At 41.6% G+C, this 26,163-nt stretch overlaps 1 protein-coding gene across 1 annotated transcript in view; it reads left to right on the forward strand.

The window, feature by feature from the left end:
- Positions 1 to 26,163, forward strand: part of GJA5 (gap junction protein alpha 5) — a 35,947-nt gene that overhangs the window by 5,651 nt on the left and 4,133 nt on the right. The window lies entirely within an intron of this gene.

Genomic DNA, 26,163 nt, shown 5'->3' on the forward strand with positions numbered 1-26,163 from the left:
TTTAACATGAAAGCTGTTGGACAAGATGAGCTCCAACACTCAAATTCTTTCCAGCACCAATGCTCTAGGATCTTCTTTTTCTATTTAACCCTAATTATAGGCTCACAGATGCATAAAATGGTAGAGCAGAGAGAGAATTTAAAGATTATGTAATTAAACTTTTATTTTACGAGAGATGAACCTGAGGCTGAGAAGTTCCAAGTGACTTGTCCAGGGTCACACAACCAGAGCATGTAGTGTTCATTGTCAGATAAAATTTTGCCTAATTTTCTAAGTTTCAGGTCAGAGACTAGACTCACATAAATTAGTAGAAGAAAGACTTGGTGGGTTTACTGTAGGACAAAAACAAAAACCAAAAAACCAACCAAACCAAAAGTTCTCTGCCCCTCCCCAGCCCCCATCTTCATCCTCGTTACTCCTGGAGCATAGCAGTCTCTGCACACTGACTGTACCCCCTCTCACTCTGTATAAGAATGTGAGTGCCAGCCCCAAACCTGAGACTATGGGCCCTGTGTTGGCATTCCTTGACTGGAGCCAAGCAGGAGCTGCCAATGCAGTAGTAGATAGATCTAGGTGGCTGGAGGAAGAAGGGATTGTTTGGGTTTTTTCTGTTTTTAGCTCTGGAGATCACATTGCTGTGTATATAGGAAGTTGGAAGGGGTGACAGGTGTCAGTGAAGGGGATGGTAACTAGGTCTAATTAAAATTCCCAGGATGCCTATGAAGTAGGTGGGGGCAGTGAGGCTGGGAGTCTCCATGCAATATGAATGTGTCTGTTTCTATGTCCCTGCCTAGAGACTGGCCTTGGCATTGGGGAGATTGACACTTTTGTCCTTATAATTGGCCATCTCAGAGAACTGGGGGTTAGATTGCCAGGCCTCAGTATGCTAGCAGTTAAATTATACAGTCCTGAGTAGGAGATAAAATGAAACAAGTCATCTAGGTCAGCCAGCATTACCAATGAGAAGCCCAAAGCAGTGGCAAAGTTGGAGAATGAAGAGGGGGCATCCTAGTCTCTTTGGGCCTATAATACAATGAGGTCTCCCTAGAAGACACCAGTGAGGCAATGGAAGCAATATCCAAGATCTGAGATGGGCATCTCTACAGGAACCAATCAGAAAAGAGAGTGGAAGATTTCCAGGTTTGGTCCTTTGTGTGAAAGAGATCTAGACCTGGGTCCCAGGATCATTTGCCCCACAAAAGATCCCCAGACTACAGAAAAGAATTTGAAAGAGCTCTCTCTGTAGTCTGCTGAAGGGGGGAAGACGGGGGGGGGAGTGTCCAAGACTCATCTGTTTTACCTGTGGTACAAGGGGTCACTTGCCAAGAAGACAGATGCTTAATTTTCCTGGAAAGTTTCAGCTCTCCTGAGGAAGGAAAACTGCCTTCCTGCCCATTGTCAAAAGCAACAGGCTCTTGGTGAATGACAGCCTATGGTTCCTTTATGAGTCAATCATTTCTTCTCCAATAGTAAAGAACCAGCAAAAGAAACTGACCTCATGGTGCCTTATCTACCTTTACAGGAACAACTGGGGACAATTCAAGTTGCCGAATTCTCTTTGTTTCTCCAGGCTTTTTTGAGATCTCATTGTCAGGGTTTTCCCACTGTGAAGTCCAAACATGGAGAATGGACTATTACGGGGTGGGGAATCTGTGGTCTTGAGACCACAAAAGGCTGCACTTAAGGACCTAGAAGGCACATGTGGCCTTAAGGGTGCAGGTTCCCCACCCTTGGACTATTGGCTTGTAGGCAATTTCTTCTGGGAGAATGAAAATCTGTAGCCTTCTAGGCTGGGAGTCAGAAACCTGAGGCCTCATTTGGGTTTCATAATAATAATAATAATAATAATAATAATAATAATAACTCACAGTTATATGGCATTTTAAGGCTTACAAACAGAAGTCCTGGGAGGTAGAAGCTATTATCATTCTATTTTTTGGATGAAGAGGCTGAAGCTCAGAAGTTAAATGACTTTGCCCAGAATCACACAGATATTGATTGAATGTCTGTGGTGGGATTCAAACCCGGGACCTATTGACTTGACCATTAACGTCATTCTATGTAGACAACCACCTATTTCACTTCCAGATGAGGCTAGCTCTTCTCCTTTACCCACCTTTGTAGAAATACCAGTGAAGACTGATAAGCAAGAATGGAACTGTCGCAAATATTTCCTTACGATATATGTAATAGTCAACAAACATTTATTGAGTGCCTACTATGTGCCAGGCCCTATGCTAAAAGAAAAAAATTATAAGCAAGTTGGGGTAGGACAAAGAGTCTGAAAGAGGTCTGATCAGGGGCAGGAATGTGCCACTGCCCCCGATGAATTCAGAGAGTACTAACACCCAAGGGATGGGGAAAGGCTTCCCCCATAAGAGAGGGCAACATTTTGCGTGTCACGGACCCCTCTGGTAGTCTGGTGAAGCCTATTCAGAACAATGGCTGTTGCCCCCGTTGCTAACTCAGTGACTGTTGCCCTCAATGCTAATCCTCAGTTAGAGACTAGTGAAAAATAAAGATATGATATTTTTCCCCATTCAACTTCATAGATTCTCTGCAATCTATCCATGGATGCCAGATTCAGAACCCCTGCCCCAGATGATGGTACATGAGCTGAGTCCTAGAGAAAGCCAGGGCTTTGGAGAGGTGGAGATGAGGAATTCCAGACTTCAGGGAACAGCAAATTGGCCAGCTGAGGCTTGAAGGGAGAACTTGAGAGAGGCTAGCAATGTAAAATATAGCCTGGAGGGGAATCCTGCTGCACTATAATCTCTGCTTTTGTTTTTGTATAGCTCTGGGCATCAGTAGAATACTGGAATCTGCTGTTTATCCAGGCATGAAACCCAGAAGGGAACAGTAAACAACCCCTCAACCTAGGTGGCTAAAAAGGGAAGTGATTTTCCATATATGAATTCTAACCAAATGATCAGACAGGTGGAGGAGTCTGAGATTCCTGACTATTGGGGGACCCAACTTTAGTCAATACTGTGAATAGCACATCCCAAGGGATGGTGAGCCAAAAAAGGCATGAGCTAAAAAGGCAACACCCTAAGTCTAATACGAGATTAGTGGAAATAGTCAAGGAATGTGGATTATTCATATGGTTTTGTTGGCTACTCAATCAATGAACTCAAACACAAGGACCATACCCACTGGTCTTACACTGTACCATAATTACTCATGTATTTACCCACTGTACCAGTATATTCCCCTCTCTCTTACATTTTGGGCAGAAACCCCAGAATAACATTTCCCCTGGAATCAGAGACATAACTAGTGATTGTTGATACCTGGCCCATGTTTCATAAAACATGGCTAGAACAAGAAGCATGAAACACCCTCTGATCAACTTTGTAAGAAAAATTGTGTCACAGAGGATTGGGGAGAGATCATAAGACAGTGGCCTTTTGTAGGAACACTGAAGGAGCAGGATTGGCCTAGAGGAGAGCTCACCTGAAATGTGACATTTGGGGAAAGGAAGTCTGCCATCTGGTAGCTTCTTATTTTAATGACTTATTCCTGCTAATTGGGTACAAAGTCTATAGTGCTGAAAGAATGGCAAGACCCTAGTTACCCCGACCCCACTTAAGCTCTGTGCAGAATAATTTTTCCTATTGAAAATGATTAACTTTGTCATGATAGATAGACAGACAGACAGATAGATGCATAGACAGACAGATAGATGCATAGATAGACAGACAGATAGATAGATAGATAGATAGACAGATAGATAGATAGATAGATAGATATATAGATAGATAGATAGATAGATGGACAGAAGGACAGACAGATGGACAGACAGGTAGGCAGGTAGGTATCTAGACTGTGCATTTATTAAGTCTTTACTATGTTCCAGACACTGTGCCAATTGCGAAATGCAATAGCAAGCAAAACAGTTCCTGCCCTTGAGGATCTTACATTTTAGTGGGGGAAGGCATAAAGGGGAGCTAGAAGGGCAAGGGCAAAAATACACAACATGGTTTTGAGGTGGAGGCCTGGCCTCCCACAAGATAGGATGAAACGTCTCCTATTAGTACCCTGGACGGTTTCAGTGGCAGAATACAAATTTTGCTTGGGGAAAAAAAATGGGGCTGATGGCCCCAGTGTTAACAGGTTAAATAAGAGATACAGTTGGTTACTTCACAGCCTCCCTGAAATCTATCCATGGGCCCCAGATTAGTAATCCTTGCCTAAAAGGAAAGTACAATCTTTTATTCATTTCTCAATTATCTGCCTTTCCTAGTCTTTATCTAATAAACACATATGTAGCAGCAACCTCCCTTAAAGCATTCTTCGATTCTAAGCCAAGAACTGCTGAAAGATGGAAGGCATGTGAGGAGAGTGTGAGTCCAATTGACTTTGTTACTAATTGCTGTGTAACCCTAGTCAACCACTGTTCTTTAGTGAATGTGGGTAAGATGTACGATGGTCAGTGAAGGTGGATGGGCATGACTATGGACCAAACTGAGGTACTTACATAATTCCTCTCTGTTTCTCTGTTTTGAAAGAAAAAATAATATGAGATAAAAAGAGAGACATTAAAGTAAACACGATAGATATGAGATGAAACAATTATAAATATGCTTGGAGCTTTATTATAAAGCTTTTTCATGTCACAGGATTACTGTGTATGTGAGATTGTCTTTAGGCACTATAGTAATGGAAACTGAACTCTCCAATGTTACTAACGATCTCTCTTTTTAAATCAAATTTTATTTTATTTTCAAATGAAGATTCTCTTTCTCTCCCTCCCATTGACCCTGCCCTCTTGATAAAGCAAGAAGAACAAAACCCCAGTTATAAGCATGCATAATTAAGCAAAACAAATTTTTGCACTGGCTGTGTCAGAAAAAGTCTCAGTCTGCATCAGTGATCTCTTAATTGCCAAATCCAATGCCCCTTTCTCAGTCCTCATCCTCCTTAATCTCTCTGAAGCATTTTATACTGCCAATCATCCCTTCCTCCCTGACACTTATGCCTGGGTTTCCATGACATTACTCTTTGCTGATTTTCCTCCAACTTGTCTGGATGCTTCTTGGTCTCCTTTGTTTGATCATCATCCACAGACCATCCTAGCATGTATTGGTACCCTGGGCTCTATTCTGGGTCCTCTTCTCTTCTTTTTCTGAACTTTCTCTTTTGGTGATCTCACCAGCTCCCATCAGTCCAATCCTCATCCCTGTGTAGATGACACACAGATCCATATATCCAGTCCCAGCTTCTCCTCTGAACTCCAGTTCTGCATCACTAAGTGGACATGCTGTAACCTTCTTACACTTTCAATATTCCAAAACATAACTCATTATCTCTTCCTCCCAATCCATGCCCTCTTCCTAGTTTCTCTATTTCCATCAAGAGCACCCTCATCCTTTCAGTCACTCAGATTTATAAGCTTGGAGCCATCCTTACCTCTTCTTTAGCCTCTCATCTCTAATCAGTTACCAAGTCTTATAGCTTCTACTCCCACAATGCATCTTGCATCTGCCCAGTTCCGTTCTCTCCCATACCACCAACAGAGTTCAAGACTGTTATCATTTCTTGCCTGGGTGATTGCAGTAACCTCCCAATTAGTCTGCTCATTTCAGGTGTCTCCCCACTCTGATCAATCTTGCACACAGTTGCCACAATTATATTGTTGAGAACACATATCTGACAATGTCACAGTCTAGCTCATGAAATTCCCATGGCTCTCTCTTGCTTTTGGGATACAATACAGACTCCTTCGTTGGGCTTTCAATGCCCTTGACCATCTGTCTCTGGTCTACCTTTCCAGGCTTCTTTCATATTACTCTCTATCATTAACCCATATTGTGGCCCAATTGGCTTACTTGCTAGTCTTCAGGCATGGCAGTCAATCTCTTCTCTCTGTTTCCCCTTCTACACTCCTTTCTCACCTCTGCTTCATAGAATCCCAACCATCTTTCAAAAGATAAAAATGCCACCTCCTACAGAAAACCTATCATGATCCCCTAGTTACTTGATAAATGAATGAAATTGCTTTGTAGCTACTCTGTATCCATTCTGTATTTAGTTTTCTGTGAATGTGGTTGTTTCCTCCCACTAGAATGTAAGCTTTCTGATGGCAGGGACAATTTTATTTTTGTCTTTCTACTCCCCGGCACATTTCACAGTCCCTGACATAGAGTAGAAACTTAGTAAGTGTTTGTTGAATGAATGAATGAACCCTCTTATTTGAAGATCTACAATGAACTTGCCTTCTACTGAATCCCACTTTATAGTTAGCAGACTCATAGCAATGTCCCAGCTCATTGGTATCATTGTCAACATTCCTATGAATAATAATTCTTATTGAGAATCAAAAATCTTTCAGATGCTGTTGGGAACCTGTGGCAGGGCATAAATTTTGATGCAGTTTTTATTGAATGGACTTAAAGTCTAATTTTGGCAAACTTAGATGAGATCTCCAATGATTCCTGGAAGCAGAGTGAAGAAAGGAACTGAGGCAGCTGTGGAATCTCTATCTGTGTATTTCACAGAAGTAGCCAGGTCTATTCTGCCAAGTGAATTGAGGCAGAAGGAAAGCTAGTGGGTTCTTTCTCTTGAACCATTACAAATGTCAGGAGGCACCATGAGTATTGGATCCTCAAGCTGGTGCCATACTGAACTACTGAGTGACTTCCAAACAGGTTAATTGCCTTCTACATGGGTTCCTCTAATACTTTCAATATCAGGTCTTGGTGTTAGCTCAGGTCTAGTTCTGTTAACATGGGAGAAAGACTCATATATTCCTCAAGGCAATGAGGAGCATTGGAAGGAGCACTGGACTTCCAGTCATGGAACGTGAGTTTGAATACCAGCTGTGCTACTTATTACCAATATGACGTTGGAAAAGTCCTTTAACATCTCTGGGACTCAGTTTCCTCATATATAAAATAATGTGGTTGGATTAGATGGTCTCTAAGGTCCTTTCTTTCCAGCTCTTGATCCATGATCTCCATCCCCTATCATTCAGCTGTATTGCCTTCCCTGCTGTGCTAACATATGATCTCATATTATTATATAACTCTTTTATTCGTGTATATCCTATTTCTCCAACTAGATTGGAATTTCTTTTCAAAGAACAATGGTATCTTCTACTTCTTTGTAGTCTCCAAAGTACCCAGCATAGTCACATAGAAGGTAAATCAATGAATGCTTACAGGATTGAACAAAATAAAATGGGCCCCCAAACTACTTGATATGAAGAGGCAAAACTAGGTTTAGTACTGTTCCCTATCCAAGAATAAGGAGTTCTTTTCTATTCTTATGGATTGTTGATACCAAATCTAAGCCTTTCTCAATTGGAAATCTAAGAACTGATATATCCTACCCTAGAGGAAATAATGACAGGCTCTCATAAGGCTTCTTCCCAACCAAAGAAGGAGAATATGATTCTCTCCATGACTATCTAGAAGTTTTAATGGGACTTCCTCATATGGGGCTTCTCATTCATTCATTCATTCAACAAACTCTTATTGAGGTAGTTATATGCATGTCTAGTACTGGGAGATAACAGAGAAATACTATCCCTTTCTTCTAAAGAGTTTATCATCTAATTGGTAAGACAAAAACTCAATTTAAAGCTTTTAGAAGAGAGGGAACATATCTTGCATTTCTAATATTTCCTCCATGGCACCCACACAGTACTAGGCACATATGTACTCCTCTATGGCACATAGTAGGTTTTCAATGAAAAGATTTATCAATTGAGTAACATGAAGCAACTAGAGAGTCACCCTTTGGGTAACCTCACAAGGTGAGGCACTTGTTTGTATATATTAATTCTGAGACTTAAAAGTGTCAGAAAAAATCATTGAAGGCTAGCATTGGTCCTCCATTTTGAAGTGAGAAGGGGAGGGGATTACCAAAAATGAACTGTGTGTGTGGAATGGAAGGAGCAGCTCAGGCTTTGGGTACATACTAATCCTGGGACTGCTTGAAATTATTTCCTTTGGAACTCCAGGTTCCGCAAAGGGATAACAGGGATTAATATATGGAGGAACACTGGACTAGGAAATAAGAAACCTGCATCTTATTTTTAGCTTTATTCAAGGTACAGGGCCAGCTCCCTGAGGAACAATAACAAAGAAATTCAATAAATAATCACTAGCTTCATGCTCATTGTACGTAGGAATAGATCCTCTGTCCCTGTCTCACGCACCACCCCAGCTTCATTTTGAGGATTCCAGACGAGTGCCTTCATGGTTCCCACTAAGGGTTTTACTTTGTCCAAAGCCTTTCCTGATGTTTCCAGGCTAGTGTTCTGCTACTCAACTCTGCATAAAATTACCAAGTATATATTTTATATCTATTTATTTTTGTACATTCTGTTTTTCTCCAGTAAGATATAAATTGCTTGAGAGCAGAGTCCAATAAATAGTGAGGTGAAGCCTGAATTTGTTTATGACACAAATGATAGATTTACAATTGATGATTTTGTATCATCAAACTATGGTTTGTCATCATACCACTGAAGAAGAGATGGAAAGTTGATCAACTCCAGAGTTTGAGGAATTTTGCCAGAATAGAGTTTCAACATTTTTTTTGTCTTTGCATCTCCAGCAAATAGCATGGTGCCTGATCAACCATCAAACGATCAATCAGGGTGTTATTAGGTGCCTACTGTGTACCAGGGAGAGGCAGCCATGGTACAATGCAGAGTTAATCTCGAAGTCAGGAAGACCTGGGGTCAAATGATACTCCTGACACATATTGGTTGTGTGACCCTAGGCACTTAACCTCTTTGTACTCTTGTCAGTTTATTAAGATTATAATTTTCATAGAAGGTGCTGGTCTGTATTGATCCAGGGAATTTTCTTACTTAGAGGTTCCTTTTATCAATGAAATCAAAGGTTTAGACTCTTCCCCACCAGACTTTGCAGATACATAAAAAAGCAAAATTGACTCTGTCCTCAAGGAACCAAAAATCTGCTTGATACTACATGTTCATAGATAAATAAATACAAGACATATACAAAATAAATATACTGTGATGGCAGCAAAGGAGAAGAAACTAATGATGGGACTCTCAGAAAAGATTTTTTGATACTTGAGTTGAGCCTTGAAGAGAGCCAAGGTTTCCAAGAGGCAGCTAGGTGGCAAAATGAATAGATCACTGAACCTGAAGTCATAATAGACCTGAGTTCAAATCCTGCTTCAGACATTTCCTAGCTTGTGACCTTGGACAAGTTACTTAACCTTTGTTTATCTCATATTCCTCAATTGTAAAATGAGGATAATAACAGCACCCACCTCACGGGGTCGTTGTGAGTCTTAAATGAGATATTTGTAAAGAGCAGTGCCTAGCATACAGTAGGAGCTATATAAGTGCAGAGAAGAGGATTTCGATTACGGGAGCAGCTTATTCAAAGCATGGATTTGAGAGATGGAATGTTATGAACGATGAATAGCAGCAAGAAGGCCAAATTAGCTGAGGCATAACATATGTGAGTGGATGTGTAATTATCATGGAAAGATGGACTAGTGCCAGATTGTGAAGAGCTTAAAATACCAGACAGACTTGTTTAAATTTATCCTAACGATAATGGGGAGCCATGGAAGCTTTTTGAGTGGGAGAGTGACATGATTAGATCTGCATTTTAGGAATATCCATTTGGAAGCTATGTTGAAAGTACATTGGAGAAGGGAGAGACTGGACTGGGGAAGCAATAGTCCAGGTGAAAAGTGATAAAGACCCAAACATGGTGGCATGCCTAGAGGGAAGGGGATGGATACTGTAATCAAAAAGACTTCCATGTGTCTCTGGCATCTCAGCAAAAATTGAGGGTAATTCCTAAAGAGTAGCAATGTGGTCAATAACACCTGTCTCTGGACCTTTGCACGTTTGAGTAGCTGTCAGATGGTAGCAATTTGGAGCTCCTTTTGACCACATCTGGGTGCAAGCCAGGGAATCAAAGATGAAAGGTCTTTCCTATTTCCTGCTTCTAGGACCAGTAAGAATCTTCCCTACCCCCACAGCTTCCCTCTCTTCTGATGAAGAATCATCCCTAATAACTTCCTTCCTGGATTTCTAAGACATTCCACCGCTGTAAATATTTCTTATTTATTCTAGGTGGGATTCCTGAGATTTTAAGTGAGTTAGGAGTAAGGCTTCTTGGCAGCCATGGCAAGTATCACATCCTTTGGCAGGAATTCTTTTTATTCTTTCTGAGGAACTCTTAAGAAATGACAGACTGAATGTTAAACTTTTAGAGGATAGGAGATTAGTGACTGAAGACCTCCAGATAATTTAAAATTTTTTTTCTTTCAAACAACCAGCATCTTTCCTTCAATCATCCCTTCTACTACCTTTAAAAAAGAAAGAAGAAAGAGTCCTTGTAACAAATATGAATAGTTAAGCAAAACAAATTCCAGCACTAATCATGTTTAAAAGTACTTGTCTCATTCCACATCTTGAATCCATCACCTTTCTGCTGGGAAGTGAGTAACATGCTTTATCATTGGTCCTCCAGAATCATGATTGGTTATTGTGTCGATCAGACTTCTTAAGTCTTTTGAAACTCTTTCTCGTTGCAATGTTGTTATTGTATAAATTGTTCTTGTGGTTCTGTCCATTTCACTTCTTCAGAAAAGTTTGAAATAATCTGAAGTTGACTTCTCTATTTTTAATCTATTTTCCTTTTCTCCCTTCTTCCTTCTTTTCTACATTCTCTCTTCTTCCTCTTTTTATCCTTCCTCTTACTTCTCCTTTCTCTTGCTGCTGTTTTTCTCCTTCCCTTGATTTTCTTCCTCTTTCCAACCTTTCTTCCTTTTCTCACTCTCCCTCCTCTTGTAAAGCATTATGCCCCTTCGAATATGAGATATTTGATGACTGCAAGAGGCAGAGAATGGACTTTGGTGGCAGAAAACAAGCTTTTGCATAAAGAAAAATACAAATCAACTTGTGAAAGATATAAAATATTAACTCTTTTATATATAAGCCATTTGGATGGGGGAAGGGGTAGGAGAAAAGAGTTTCTGTTTATGGAAAAATTAATATTATTTAAGCATGAAAAAACCCCATACCACTTTTGTATTGAACAGATTGCTAGGAAGACTGAAGAGAGAACTGACAGGATATATATGAAGACAGAGAAATGCCTGAGAGTACAGGACATTTTGTTCCCTCTGCTCATTTTCTTGTAACTGTTTTTAGAGTTTGTGAAGTTAAAACTAATACAGTGGTAAATCAAATAATTGTTTAGAAACTGCAAGATGATTAAATAACGATTGTTGCTTTTACAACTAACACAAAGTAGGTAAGTCGCTGAGTTTCAAGAGAACCTGATTTGAGTCCCTTAAGTATATTGAAAAATCAGCAGACGAGATGATGGAGGAAGCAGGTTAGAAACCATAAGATGAAGCCTCTCGGGAGTGCTGGTTGCTTTCTACTGCCGTCTCTGGTTTGATAGGGAGAAGCAGAAGGGGAAAAAAGGTTTTTCGAGGGCTCGAATAGACTTGAAAGCAATTGGACAATGAACAACATTTTGTGGAGTGGAGAACTAACTGGGTTCATCTTCATTTCCCAGATAGCCAGCCCCAGGGGTTTTGCTATAATCTCTGCTTTGCAGATACAGGAGCCAGTTGGTTAATATAAAATCAGTGAGTTGGTTTGTCTGGTCTATATTGCCCAGAGGGCCAACTTATAGAGCTTTTTCAGTTCTCTACTTAAGGGAACTGCTTATCATTATAACAGGACAAAAGGTAAACTTTTATTGGAGAAGCACCTTTGTCTGATATAGACTCTTAATGAAAAAACCATGGATGTCCAGGACTGAAGTCCAGAATCATGAGTTATCTTGAGCATCTGAATTATCCTCACTCATGTGACTCCTTGCTAGGTTTCTATACGTATGTACCCACTTTCTCCTATGGATAATGTTTGCACTGGTGGGAGAGTGTGACCCAGATTTATAGGCTGACAACAATCTATTAATTATTCCTGTATTGCTTTATATTAAGTAAATGATATATCAACTATTGCTGATTTTTACCTTATTATTAAGTAAATGTTTTATGTTGAACAATGTATGATGTCCTCATTGTGAATGACCACTTTTGTATAGAGGGAAAACACTGGTATAAGCTCAGGTGCTACAGTAATGATTAGAAAGACTGTATTCCCCTCACAACAGGGTTACCCTTGTACCCCAAGAGAGTCTGAAATGTAGCTGCATGATGGTAGTCCTCTCTGGGAATCCCAAACTGCCACAGTGAAGGAAGATTGGGCTAAGCAAGCCAGCCCAGAGACTGAGTGGCTCATGTTCTGTGGAAGGGGCTGCTGTACTATAGAGGTCCATGCAAGGCACCCCATGAAGAGGTTACGTTCTTTTGTTTTTTATCTTCTTTCTTTTCTTTTCATTGTTTTTGTTTCTTTTCTGTCTCTTCCTCATACTTTCATATTCTCATTTTCCTTTCTGTTGTTTCACCCTATTCTTCCCTTTCTTCTTTCCTTCTCTCTGTCTTTTTGCTAAAACATTCTCCTTCAAGGCTGGTAGCTGCGTGTCTGTGTGTGTGTGTGTGTGTGTGTGTGTGTGTGTGTGTGTGTGTGTGTATAGCAGCCTTGATATGTTATCTCTGGAGGTGTTAAAGAATGTGTGGGTGCAGAAGAGTTGACAGACCATTTAAATTCCTTATCTTCTCACTCACTTTTCCTTTTTGGTGAACTCTCTACAATTTTCTACATTTGGAGTGCTAAGGAGAAGGACCCTTCACCAGCTAAGGAAAGGGAAAGCTAACTACTCTTAGAAAGGAAAAAGCAGAGCCTAATAACCTAGAGTCCTCTCTACATTGTGGAGACAGACTGGTTGCCTACCTCATTCAGTAATCAGTCACCAAATTGTTGTTTATCTTTGTTTCTTTCTACTTGCCTTCCTTCCTTCCTTCCTTCCTTTCCTTCTTTCCTTCTCTTCCTTCCTTCCTTCCCTTCCTTCCTTCTCTTCCTTCCTTTCCTTCCTTTCCTTCCTTCCTTCCTTCCTTCCTTCCTTCCTTCCTTCCTTCCTTCCTTCCTTCCTTCCCTTCTTTCTTTCTTTTTTTTAAAAACAAGACTATGAGTTTCCTAAGGGTAGAAAGGAGTTTTATTCATCCTTATGCCCTCCAAAGTGCTTTATACTTAGGAGTCACTCAAATAATAAACATTTGTTGAATGAATGAAACCAATGAATGAATCAATTGTGTGTCCAGTGCTATGATTCATCCCTACTGCCATATTAGGGAAAATATAGTGAAAATAGCACTGGATTTGTTGTTGAAAGAACTGGATTTTAGTCATTGTCCTAGCATCACAAGCAGTAAAATTTTAGAAAAATCTTTTAACTTTTGGGAGCCTCAGTTTTTTTCATCTGTAAAATAGGGGTAAACATTGCTTCTCAATTTTATGTATATGGGTTCTGCTGAAAAGTGAATTAATAAAGAATCCCTGATGCCTTTCCTGAAAAGCAGCCTGGCATAGAGAATCAAATGAGGCTTTAGAAAGAAGTTTTACCTTGGCCACATACTGATGTGTGATCATTTAACCTCTCAGTTAATTCTCTGGTAACTCTCTTAAGTTTCTAAATTGCTGGATCTGCATCAGTGAAGGGAATTTCCATAGCAGAAGTACCCTGGCTGATAAAATAGAAGGTCTGATTGATCAGCCAATCAACAATTATTGTCTATTTGTCAGGCAAGGAGCAGACATTCAAATGAGTGGAAATATGTTCACACAGAGATAAGCAGAAGCAAAAGAGCTACAAAGTAATGGAAGGGCAGGTATTTTTTTTTGACTTACTATTACCTTAAATGAAAATTTAAGTAACTACATAATTTCTAAACAGAGACTAGGTTTTCCTTCCTTCCTTCCTTCCTTCCTTCCTTCTTCTTTCTTTCTTTCTTTCCTTCTTCCTTCCTTCTTTCCTTCCTTCCCTCCTTCCTTGCTTCCTTCCTTCTTCTCTCTCTCTCTCCCCGCCCCCTCTTTCTTACAATTAAAATTCCTAGTGGTTCACTAAAATACCAATTACACAAGAAGTCAAATTGTCCCCAGAACCCAGTCAATCCCTGACTTTTAAAACCCTCAGAGGTTTTTTTAACCAAAGTGTGGGTCTGTGTCTTTTTTCCTTTGAAATTTTACTTTATTCGATTTGGCCAATCTCTAGCTTTTCAAGAACTTTTGGGATCCATTGTGTAAACAATCCTGTCCAGCTTCGTGCCATTGTTTAATTTTAAAATCTTGCTTTCTATGCTTTCCCTCATATCATTTATAAAAGTTTCAAACAGAACAGGCACAAGGCTGTGCTGGAGCCAGCTCGAGCTGGCTCTCTAGAGACATCGTTTGATTTATTTACACCTTGGAAATTGGCAAATCCTACAAATCAGAGTTTATTTATTGTTTTGTTGATTGTCTAGGCTTAAGAAAGCAGTGGGGAAACATTAGTAATGCTGATTAAACTTGGAAGTCATTTGTACATTTTTTAAAGGAGAGCTGGTTGTTAAATATTTACCAATATGCCCTTGGAACAGGGTTAAGGTTGGGCCCCTTGGGCAGAACAGTAGACATTTTCCTTCAGATTGATATGAAAACACTTATTGAATCTCTACTATGTCAGGGCACTGTGTGGTACAGTGAAAAGAGCATTTATTTAGAGAATTTGAGTTCAAATCCCAGTTCTGTTATTTGCCATCCACCTAGGGCAGGGCTGTGAGCATCAGTTTCCTGGAAATTGGTGATGACATGGATAACTGGGCCTGGAGATAGGAAGTCATTTTGGTCATGTCCCCAATGTGCAGTTTTCTTGGCAAAGATACTGCAGTGGTTTGCCATTTCTTTCTCCTGTTCATTTTATAGATGAGGAAACTGAGGCAAACAGAGTTAAGTGACTCGCCCAGTGTCTGAGACCAGATTTGAACTCGAGAAGATGACTCTTTTTTACTTCAGGCCCAAGACTCTCTCCACTGCTCCATTTAGCTGCCCCCAAGTCAGGAAGACCTGAGTTCAAATCTGGCTTCAGAAACTTTACTACATTGTATGACTGTGGGCAAGTCATTTACCTCTGTCTCCCTGTTTTCTCAACTGTAAAATAGGGATAATAATAGTACCTACCTCCCAGGGTTGTTGTGAGGGTACAATGAGATAATATTTGTAAAGCACTTAACATAGTGCTTAGCACATAGTAGGTGCTTAATAAATGCATGTTTCCTTCCTTCCTTATTTCCCTGCAAAATGAAGGTTTTGGACTAGATGAAGTGAGAAAAATATTTCAAGTGACCAAGAGCTCTAAGTGATCCCTTTATTACACAGATTTCCTACACTTGTACCTCATTATGATTTTACTATAGGTATGAGCTCATTCTCCCCAGGAACCTTATATGTGAAAGGGGAGAGCATACCGCCATTTTTGACAGGACTGTTTTTATAACAATTGTCTATGCTATACTTGCTTAGTCAATACCCTTTCTAAAAGTTAATTAAGTCTAACTGACAATCAATGGGAAGCACACCAGTGGGGGCTTGTGATTTTCAGCATTAGAAACTCCACCAACCCTTAGGGAGAATCAGTAGGCATCTTTCAGGGAACTAACTTAACACTTGGAGAGAGAAGTTGGGGAAGTGGCTTTGGAGAGGGTCCTACAAGAGGTAGTAAAAATATTATGGATAAAGAAGCTGAATCTCAGAGTGTGGCTTGATCAGGATTATACAGCGCATACATGCAAAAGCTTTTACTTGAACTCTGGTCTTTGGATTCCAAGTTCAATGCTCATTCCACTGTCCTTTGAGGTGAATAACTGAAAACAGTATAATGTATGATCACCTCCTAGGGGAATTTACATTTTTAAAAAAGCCATTTTGTTCTGGATCTTCAACAGAAAGCTGGCTAGAGTTGAGAAGATGTAGGTTCAAGTCTAGTCTCTGACACATATTAACTGTGACCCTGAGTCCTTGACAACTATCTAAGCTCCCAGTGAGAAATTTCCATTATCAATGAAATCGAAGGTCCAGACAAAAGAAGACATAGAATGATCCATTGTTAATCCTGGAAGGGAACTATGGGGATTCTAGTCTTACCCTTTCTTACTGGAGAGTTGAGAAACCAGTGGCGCAGGACTGTCAAGTTACTTGCTCAATATCACACAGCTAGTTAGGGACCCAACTGAGATAAGACACCTAGTCTCCTGACTCTTGGTCCAGTGAGCTTTCTATTAAACCACTGAAGGGTATTGCCTTAAACCCAAGTAATAAAACTCTAATAATAAAATTTCAATTTCAGGTAATGAATGCGTGGAAGCCTTCCCTGTACTCTTCTAATAATGACAATAAAATTAATAACAGGCTAAATTTATCTACCGTAGTATACTATAGTAACAAAACACTTTGCACACATATCAGGATAATAGACCTAGAAGGACCCTTAGAGCTTATCTAATACAAGCTTCTCATTTTGCAAAAAAAAAACACTGGGGGTCAGATAGGTTAAGATTCTTGCCCATGTCACATGGGCAGTAAATAGCAAAGCCAGTATTCAAAGCCAGGATTTCCTCAAACCTCGTATTCTTTCACTCTACTACCTTATTTAATTTGATCTTTGCAACAATGGTAGGGAGGAGAGAGGGAGAGGAGACTTGAAGAGGTTATTATTGCCCATTTTATGGATAATTTTGGCTCAGAAAGTTGAAGCTACTTTTTAAAAGTCACACACTTAGCAAATGGATTTGAACTCAAACCCAGGTCCATTGCTCTTAAATTTCACCATGTAGTTGTTGTTCAGTCGTGTCTAACTCTTCATGACCCAATTTAGGGTTTTCTGGGCAAAGATACTGGAGTGGTTTGCCATTTCCTTCTCCAGCTCATTCGACAGATGAGGAAACTGAGGCAAACAGAATTAAGTGACTTACCCAGGGTCACACAGCTAGTAAGGGTCTGAGGCCAGATTTGAACTCAGGAAGATGAGTCTTCCTGACTCCAGGCCTGGCACTCTGTCCGCTGCACCACCTGACTGCCCTGCAGTAGGCTGCCTTCACTCTGCTGACCCTTGTGTCAGGCCTAGAGGATGCCACGGAGAGGATAAGTCATTTACCCAGAGGCATACAGGAAGTATTTGTCAGGGACAAGACTTGAACCCAGGTCTCTGACACTTGTTCATCCACTTCTTTGATGGCTATTTATGGGGATGTCTGCTATCATCCGCTCCCTCTTTCCCAGAAGAGCATCATTTGGGCTGATCCCTTCTGGGCCCCTGTGTTTTCAGGTGCGGGGTGAAGGCTGTCAACAGCAGACTCCCTCCAAGCACAGCTTTCTCATCTCCTGTGATTCTCCTAAATGCTGCTTCCCATCCTCCCCAGGAAGCTCTGTCTGTTAGATGATGAGCTTGCCAGGAGAATTTTTATCTGGGAATTCTTCCAGGCCCTGCCACTTCCAGGCCACAAGGCCTGCAGACACAGCCTTTGTTCCTCTAGCTGCAGGAGAGCCAGCCCATAACAGATTAACAGCCCCTTGGCTTTCTGTTGGGCTCCTGGAGCTGGTCTTTCTCATCCCCACTTTCTCAGAGGAGCTTTAGCTATTGCCTGGGGACTGGGAAACCAGCAGCCTGTTGATAAAGCAGGGCTTCTAGCTAGAGGGGAGCATTTTCTTTTGGTTCTGCAAATCTTGGGGGCTCTTATCTCTACTCTCTGAAGCAGGCTAAGCAGGACAAAGCCCTCCAAGAGCTGGTAGGGAGAAATTTCATGACCCTTGCCTGTCTCCTCAAGTGCAGCTAAGAATCTGCCAGAGCACCAAGTGGAACCACTATGCCCCCTGGCCCGAGGTAGCTCAAGGAAGGGCTGGAACTGCAGAGGGAATTCGGACTAGGAGGTCCAGTGATACTGAAATATTCCAAGGAATCCTCCCTTCCCCACCATTTTAGGAAGGGCCCCAGCCTGGACTCTTTCTGAAACCCTCTTGCTTCTTCACTGGTTTTATTGCTTCCTTGGGGCCTTCCTCTTCTTATTGCTGATTCCCTCCATAGGACTGCCATTTTGGAAAAAGGGCCTAGCTAGGCTTCACCCCACTCAAACCTGGATTCTCTCCAGATTCCTTTGTGATTTCCCCGTTACCCTTTCTCTTCCTTAAATCCCCTTCTGACTCCCCTTTATATGCTATTTTTTCCTACCCTCGAGGGTAGGAACTGGCTTGCTTGCTTGGATTTGTACCCCCATCAATAAGTGATAAGGAGACCCAGGCAGTCATCAGTGTGAATACCCTCACAAGGCCCACAGAGAGTGCTATGAGTGAGTTAGATGGCTTACCCAGTTGTCTCCCCACCCTACCCTAGTGCTTGAGATTTCATCACTAAAGATGTATAACTCCAGGATATAGTAGAAAAATCAGGAGTCCTTCAGTCCAAGTTTTCTCAGCAAAGGCCCAGGAGTGGTTTGCTATTTCCTTCTCCAGCATGTTTTATAGTTGAGGAAACTGAGGAAAAAAGAGTTAAGTGACTTGCCCAGGGTCACACAGCTAGTAAGGGTCTGAGGTTGGATTTGAACTCAGGAAGATGAGTCTTCTTGACTCCAAGTGCTCTATCCACTGTGCCACCTAGTTGCCCTTTGGGGTCTGGACTTGAATCTCAGTTCCACCACTCAGTTGTGTAATCTATGTCTAGTCACAACCTCTCAGCCTCAGTTTCTTCACACGTACGATGGAGATAACAATACTTGGACTATCGGCTTTATGAGGTTGTTTTGGGGAAAGCACTTTGTAAATCACAATAGGCTCCCTATCCAGGGCAGTGAGGGATGTTGTTGGAGGTAGGATCCACAAGACTTTGAAGACCTGGGTTTGAATCTCATCTCACATCCTTTATTAGCTGTGTGACCTTGGGTAAATCACTTAACGTTTCTGGATCTCAGGATCCTCATATGTCAAATGAGAGAGTTGGGTTCTGTGGCCTCTAAGGTCCCTCCTGGCTCCAAATTTGTGATCCTTCCTACCACCCGGAGTCCAGAGAGAGGGAAAATCCAATGACAATCCCAAGGTTGAGAATGTGGGTGAATTGAAGGACAGTGGTAACCTCAAGCGAAATAGGAAAGTTTAGATGAAGGATGATTTCAGGGGCATATGTAACAAGTGCCATTGTGGACATGGTAAGTTTGAGATGCCTACAGCACATCCAGATAGAGACGCCTAGCAGGCGGGAGGGTGCTGATGACTGGAGGTAAAATGAAAAGAATATTTGCACGGCTGATCTCACACCGCCGGTCTCAGGAAATCATTTTAAAAAGTGCTGAGCTATTTGCATTATTGTTATCATTCAAGAATCCTCTATTAAAGTGCAAATAACTCCGGGGGAGATAATATTTTAAGCCATTATCCACTACAGGGTTGGGGACATTCATTAGTTGACCACTGTCTGAGAGCCAGAAAGTCCACAGGAGCGTCTGGGGTGTGGGCCCCCGAGGAGCTCTGCAGTGGAAGAGTTGGGGGAGGTCGCCAGGTACCTGACTGGCGCTTTTTAAAAAGCAAAGCATCGCTCCGCGGGGAAGCCGAGCCCCGACAGGCAGGATCCGGCTAATGACAGCCGGCTGACGTGTCTCTACCACTTGACGTTTCCCAGGAGCTCTTTGAATGTTCAGCGTCAGCCCAGTGAGGGCTGTATGAATACGAAAGGTCTTATTATCCCTACCCTACCATTTGGGAATCCCAGATGGAGAGGGGTTAAGCGATCTGCCCATTGTTACCTAGCTAGCTAGCGAGTATCTGAGACCAAACTGGAACCCCGTTCTATCCTGGCTCATGCTATCCTTTTAAATACATCACGTTTATGTCGTAGGTCTTAGCCCAAGACCCACGGGTAAGAAGTGAAGCTTGTGGTTGTTGTTTTAATAAAGAGGTATTTAGGTGTCACAGTGTTGGATCTGGAGTCAGGAAGACCTGGGTCCTAATGCAGCCTCAGACACTTACTAGCTGTGTTGACCCTGGGCATGTCACTTAACCCCTGTTTGCCTCTGCTTTCTCATCTACAAAATGGGTTTGTTGTGAGGATCACTTAGCACAGTGCCTGGCACACAGTAAGAACTATATAAATGCTACTCTTATTGCCGCCATTATTATTATCTAGATGTCACTCACAATGAGATAGAGCATCGGACCTGAGTCAGGAAGATCTGAATTCAAATCCAGCCTCAAACATTTAACAGCTGTGTGACTGAGCAGATCACTTAACTGCTCTCTGCCTCAGTTTCCTTCTCTGTAAACTGGAGATAATAATAGCACCCATCTCCCAGGGTTGTTGTGGGGGGTCAAATGAGATAGTATTTGTGAAATGCTTTGCAAATGGTTGATAGCAAGCATCATCCCTGTGTGCAACCTCCCAGGACTGGAAATTCATTTGTCAGTCTCTCTACCCTCCATTGCCACCCCATTACAGTTAGATTTTAAAAAATTCAAAGTCATTATTGGTATGTACACATTAGCAACTCAAGGAATCGGGAAAGGTTTCATGTAGAAAATGGTGCTTGAGCTTGAAGGAAATTCAGGATTCTAAACAGCAGTGGTAAGGAGAGAGTAAATTAGAGGGATAGAGCCTGTGGAAAGGCACAAGTCCAGAAGGTGGACTGTCATGGAAGAAGAGTTTGAACCAGTTGAGTTGGACCATAGTGTTTGTAAAAGGGAATAATGTGTAACAAGTGAGGAAAGGTAGGTTGGGGTGAGGTCGTGAATGACTTTAAGTACCAAACAGATATTTAATATGAGAGGTAATAGGGAGCCAGAGGAGTTTATTGAGTAGGGGAGTGACATAGTCAGACTTTAGGAAAATCATTTTGGCAGCTGGAGAGGGCAGAGATATGAAGCAGAAAGACCAATTTGGTCTCTGGGACTCCAAGTTATTATTATACAATTAAGCCCCATGATTTTATTTTTCAAATGCTGGAGTTGTTCACACTCCACCTCCTGCCACAGTCATCTCCCTGCTGTTGGTGAACAATAGATCTTCACAACCGATGAAAAATTGATGAACTGGAGCTACCAGCCCATCCAGTAGCTTGTGCTGAGGCCAGTGGCAGAAGCTGACGGCCGCTTTACCTCGATGTGATGGGGAAAAGGCCGTTTCCGAGGTAGAAACGATACGGTATTTATAGACAATTATAACAGGTTGAAAAAAAGCAGTGGGCATAGGCTGCTGCTTCAGGAAGAATGATTCTTATCCCTGCAAAAAGCTTCTTTCAGCTCAAATGCTTTAAAAATAATGGACTGCCTCGCATTGAACAGAAAGCAGTTAAGTCAATCAGCTTTGGAAGTGATTTTCCTGAACTCTCTGTGGACCACTGGGGTCTGATCGGGAGCCACCCTCTCTTTGTCCCCAGTAGAGTATAATGGCTTTGAAATTCCCCCTAATGACAGCTTTGCTCAGAAAGCAGAAGAAAGGATATAGGATATAGGGTACAGGTGAAAGAAAATGGGATCGGGAGTCAAAACTGGGGTAGAATCCTGGCTCTGCTTTTTCCTTCTGTTTTTCTGACCCCGGACAAGCCATTTCACCTTTCTAGGCCTCAGTTTACGCTGGGTCATCAGAACAGATGGCCCAGGAGGCCCCTTTTGGCTCAGTCTGTACGCCTCTGACAAAGCGATGTCTGAAGTGATTCCTTTCCAGGTTTGAATCCAGGGTTCTTGCATCCTATGGTTTGTTTTTTTCTGAGTTCTCCTACTAACTGAATGTATGACCCGTGAGAAATCAATCCATTTTTCTGATCCTCCTCAGTCCACCCACCTGGCAAACGGAGTCAGTCTCATTTTGCTTTTCTTTAAGCAATAAACTCCTAGAAGGTGGTGAATCCTGATCTATACGTATACCTACAAGACAGAGTGTGCAGGAAGTGGACTTTGGTATCAGGAAGATCTGGGTTCGAGTCCTCTCCCTGACCAATCTATCTGTGTAAACATTAGCAGGTTACTCAGCCGCTCAGTGCCCTAGGCAATTCTCTAAGACTAAATCATAAGGGGCAATTGTTTTGCATCAGAGGGGAAAATTTCCACAACAAGAATTATCTACATCATTTTAACTAAAGATCCAAGTTACCTTCTGCTTCCTTATAAGGCATCTAGGTGGTGCAGTGGATAGAGTGCTGGGCCTGGAGTAAGAGTCAGGAAGATGTGAGTTCAAATCCAGTCGTGTAACATCTGCTGCCTCAGTTTTCTCAACAAAATAATGATGATAATAATAATAATATCTAACCCTTGTATAGTGCCTGCTAAGTGCTTTACAAATATCATCTCATTTTGTCCTCACAACAACCCCAGGAGGTGGGTGCCATTATTAACATCCCTACTTTAGAGATAAGAAAACAGAGGCAAACAGACCACTAAGGGACTTGCCCAGGGTCACACAGCTAGTAAGTGCCTCAGGCTGGATTTGAACTCGGGTCTTCCTGACTCCAGGCCCAGTGGATGGCACTGTACTATCTAGGACCTACTTTCTAGGGTTGTTGTATAGATCAAGGGAGATATTTGTCAAATATTTAGCACAGTAACTGGTGTATATAATAGGTGCTTAATGCTTTTTGCCTTTCTTTCCTCCAAGGTAAAAACCAAACAAGCAAGAAACAATCATGGAGCTGGATAGTTTGAGGAATCCTATTGGGAACTCTTATAAAGCAGACTCCCTCTGGGAAGGGGTCCGGGTTGGGGATGGGAGGGTGAGAGGCAGCCATGAATTAGTGGCATGAATACTGGACAAGAATTCAAATGGTGTGGGAGGAGGGGGGGGGAACAAACAAATTGTGCCACAAACTAGTTGAGGGACAAATCACTGGTTTTGTGGCCTTCGTGGATTTGTGAGTTGGCGTAAACTCCACTCTCTAACTCAGAGTTGTGAGGATCCCCTGGGACTGGAGGGATGAAAACATTTGCAGTAATAAAAGTGGTTTCATATTTGTGCAGTAGAATTTTATTAAGCAAAGCACCCCTTACTTTATCTTTTATACAAATCCACATGGGCAGATATTTGGTTTACTTAAAGTGAGGAACTCCTATGTTAATAATGTGCTACCTCGCAGGAATTCAGAAAGAATTTCAAAGCACTTTGAGAATTAGAAATGCATATAAGTATTTGAAGGATGACCCAATATTATTGGTTCTATCTTTACCTGGGGAAATTGAAGAAGACACAGTGAAGGGAGGCATTCCCAAGGCATGGACATGTTAATAGCAGAGCCAAGAAATGAATCCAGGCCTCCTGATATCAGCAAACATTATGCTCATGTATCTACAATGTCCAATGATGTCTCCAGTTTAGGGGGGAAGGGGAGGAAGAGACTGTCTGCAACAACAAAGGTGGGGTGGTAAAAACACTTTATATGTCATTTAAATAATGGGAAAGTCAAGGTCACCACTTGAAAAGACAAGTAAAGTGTTAAACCAAGGGACCCTGGTTATGCTGTCTTACCAAAGAAAGGCTCCTTCATGATGTTGGAATAGATGTGAGATGACTTGGAAAATATGAAGAGGAATGGACTCAGATTGCTTAGCATGTGAGAGGAAGCGAGAACAGTCAATCAGTCAATAGCCACTTATTAAGTCCTACTATGTGCTGGGGCAGAGAGTGCCAGGCCTGGGATCAGAAAGATTCATCTTCACGAGTTCAAATCTGGCCTCAGATGCTTACCAGCTGTGTGACCCCAGATAAGTCACTTAACCCTGTTTGCCTCAGTTTGCTCATCTGTAAAATGAGCTGGAGAAGGAAATGGCAAACCATTCCAGTGTCTTTGCTAAAAAAAAACCCAAATGGCATCATGGAGAGTCAGAAACAAGTGAACAATAGCAGCTGTGTGCCAGGCTGGGGATACAGAGAAAAATAAAAGACAGTCCCTGCTCGAAAGGAGCTCAGGATCTAACAGGGGAGACAATGGGCAAGCAACTATATACAAGCAAAATAAAATGCAGGAAAAATTGGAAATAATCATTCTCCACTCTTAGATGTGACCTGGTGGAAAGATCATTGGGCTGGTAGGAGTAGGGGAACCGGAGAGCTAGATTCCAATCCGAGATCAGCCTTGTTTTTTTGTGTAAGATTGTGTCGATAATTCCAGATAAATGAAACCCAGGAGCAGGGGTAGATGGGCCCCTTTGATCAGCATAGGAGCTTTCCTGTGTGGGCAGTAAGTAGCCAAACATAGAGATTCCAAGGCCAGAACCTAGGGAACAGCTGTTGGAAATTACAGCTCCAGGTAATAATTGCTGGCATAGATAGATAGATAGATAGATAGATAGATAGATAGATAGATAGAGATAGATAGATAAAGATATATGTGTGTGTACAAACACACACATACACATATGTATATCACATACATATATACACATATATGCAAATGTGTGTATATACATACATACACACACACATACACACACACACACACACACATATAAATGCCACAAATCCATTGGTGCTGGTGCCGGTTGAAACCAGCCACTATAGTTCTGGAGAAGTTGAGCCATCGAAGCATTATTGGGATGCACTTAACAGGTGTGGGTTCAGACAACTTTGAAAGATCAGCTCAGCATCTGTTCCCTCAGTGGTATGGAAGCTTATCTTTTCAGTTCTCATCTCCGTGTGAGGAAGCCTTTGGCAAGCCACTGCACTCAGAGCATGTTTCCCCATTTGTCAAAATGAGCAAATAGGACGTGATGATCCCTGAGGTTGCAATACCACAAATTCAAATCCAGAGGAAAAGGCAGCTTTCAGGCACTACAAATAAATATGTTCCGCACATCCTTCACAGTCACTCCTGGTTTGCTGAGAATAAGCCTTCAGATAGAGCCAATAGGCAGAGACCCACAGCTCTCTCAACCGACTTGCCAGCGCTGGAGTCTGTTCATCGTTGCATTCAGACTGAGCTTTGTGTTCAGGGGTGTCTCATATACCCTCCACCTAACCTGCCAGGTTGTATATAGGTGAAAAAGTTTGAATTTTGTGTAATTCAGTGCCTAGCACAGTGTTATGCATACAGCAGGCACTTAGTATTTGTAGAAACAAATTCTACAGAGTTCTGAAATGCCCAATACTGATTCTATGGTATAAGACAGAATCTGATAATCCCAGCTAACTCTGCTCTGGGCTGATATGCATGTGGATGTGTTGGAGGACTAGGGAGTGGAGGAATGAGTGGGGAGAGCAGCTAGGTCCCTATCCACACACCCAGGTCCAATGCATAGCCAAGTTTCCATTTTCTGCCCTTGCTTTACTACCCACTAAATCATTCGCTCTCACCTCAGTTCCAAACCACTTGCACTCACAGCACAGGACCTGACATGCAGTAAATGCTTAATAAATGTTTATTGACTGACTGACCAACCAACTACACTCTGACCTCTCTCCCTACACCCTCTACTCTCCCTCTTTAGTCTTTTTCCAATACACAACCAGGGTACACTTTTGATGGAAAAACTACATGTTAAAAATTTCCTCTGTGACCACTCCCAGGCTTCTCTCTCAACCAGCACCATTCCTGAGGCCATGTTTCAACATCCCCTATACCTCCATGGAGGGAAGGACAGCTATGTACCCCTGCAACATCTGGGACACATCTGTCATTGTTCCTTCCCTTCTGTTACCCACAGCATCCAAAACTCTCGATGCTTTGGGGTCAATGAGGCGATGTAGTTAACAGAGTGCTGGATATGGGGGGTCAAAAAGACCCAAGTTCAAATCCTGCCTCAGATGCTTTCTAGATGTGTGACCACAAGCAAGTCACTTCAACTCTGTCAGCCTCGGTTTCCTCATTTGCAAAATAGACATTAAATAGCATTTACCTCACAAGATTGTTGTGAGGGGTCAAAAGATATCGCTCTCACTTGATATATATATATCTATATGCACATACACAACATATGTATGATATGTATTTATCTGTATATATATGTATGTGTGTATGTATATTGTGTGTATATATGCATATAGATAAATATAGAGATATATCTTTGACCCCTCACAACAATCCATAGGGCTAAAATTTTCATATATGTAATATAATATGTATTTTATATGATACATTTATATAACATAAATATATCAATATTTTCATATATACACACATGTATACATATATACATATGTACATATATATGTATGTAATATATTTTTCGTGCATGCATACATGTGTATATACGTACATATGTGTGTATACATACACACACTATATCTATCTATCTATCTATCT

The sequence above is a fragment of the Trichosurus vulpecula genome, chromosome 7 (genome assembly GCF_011100635.1).
Source record: "Trichosurus vulpecula isolate mTriVul1 chromosome 7, mTriVul1.pri, whole genome shotgun sequence".
Classification (NCBI taxonomy): Eukaryota; Metazoa; Chordata; class Mammalia; order Diprotodontia; family Phalangeridae; genus Trichosurus; species Trichosurus vulpecula.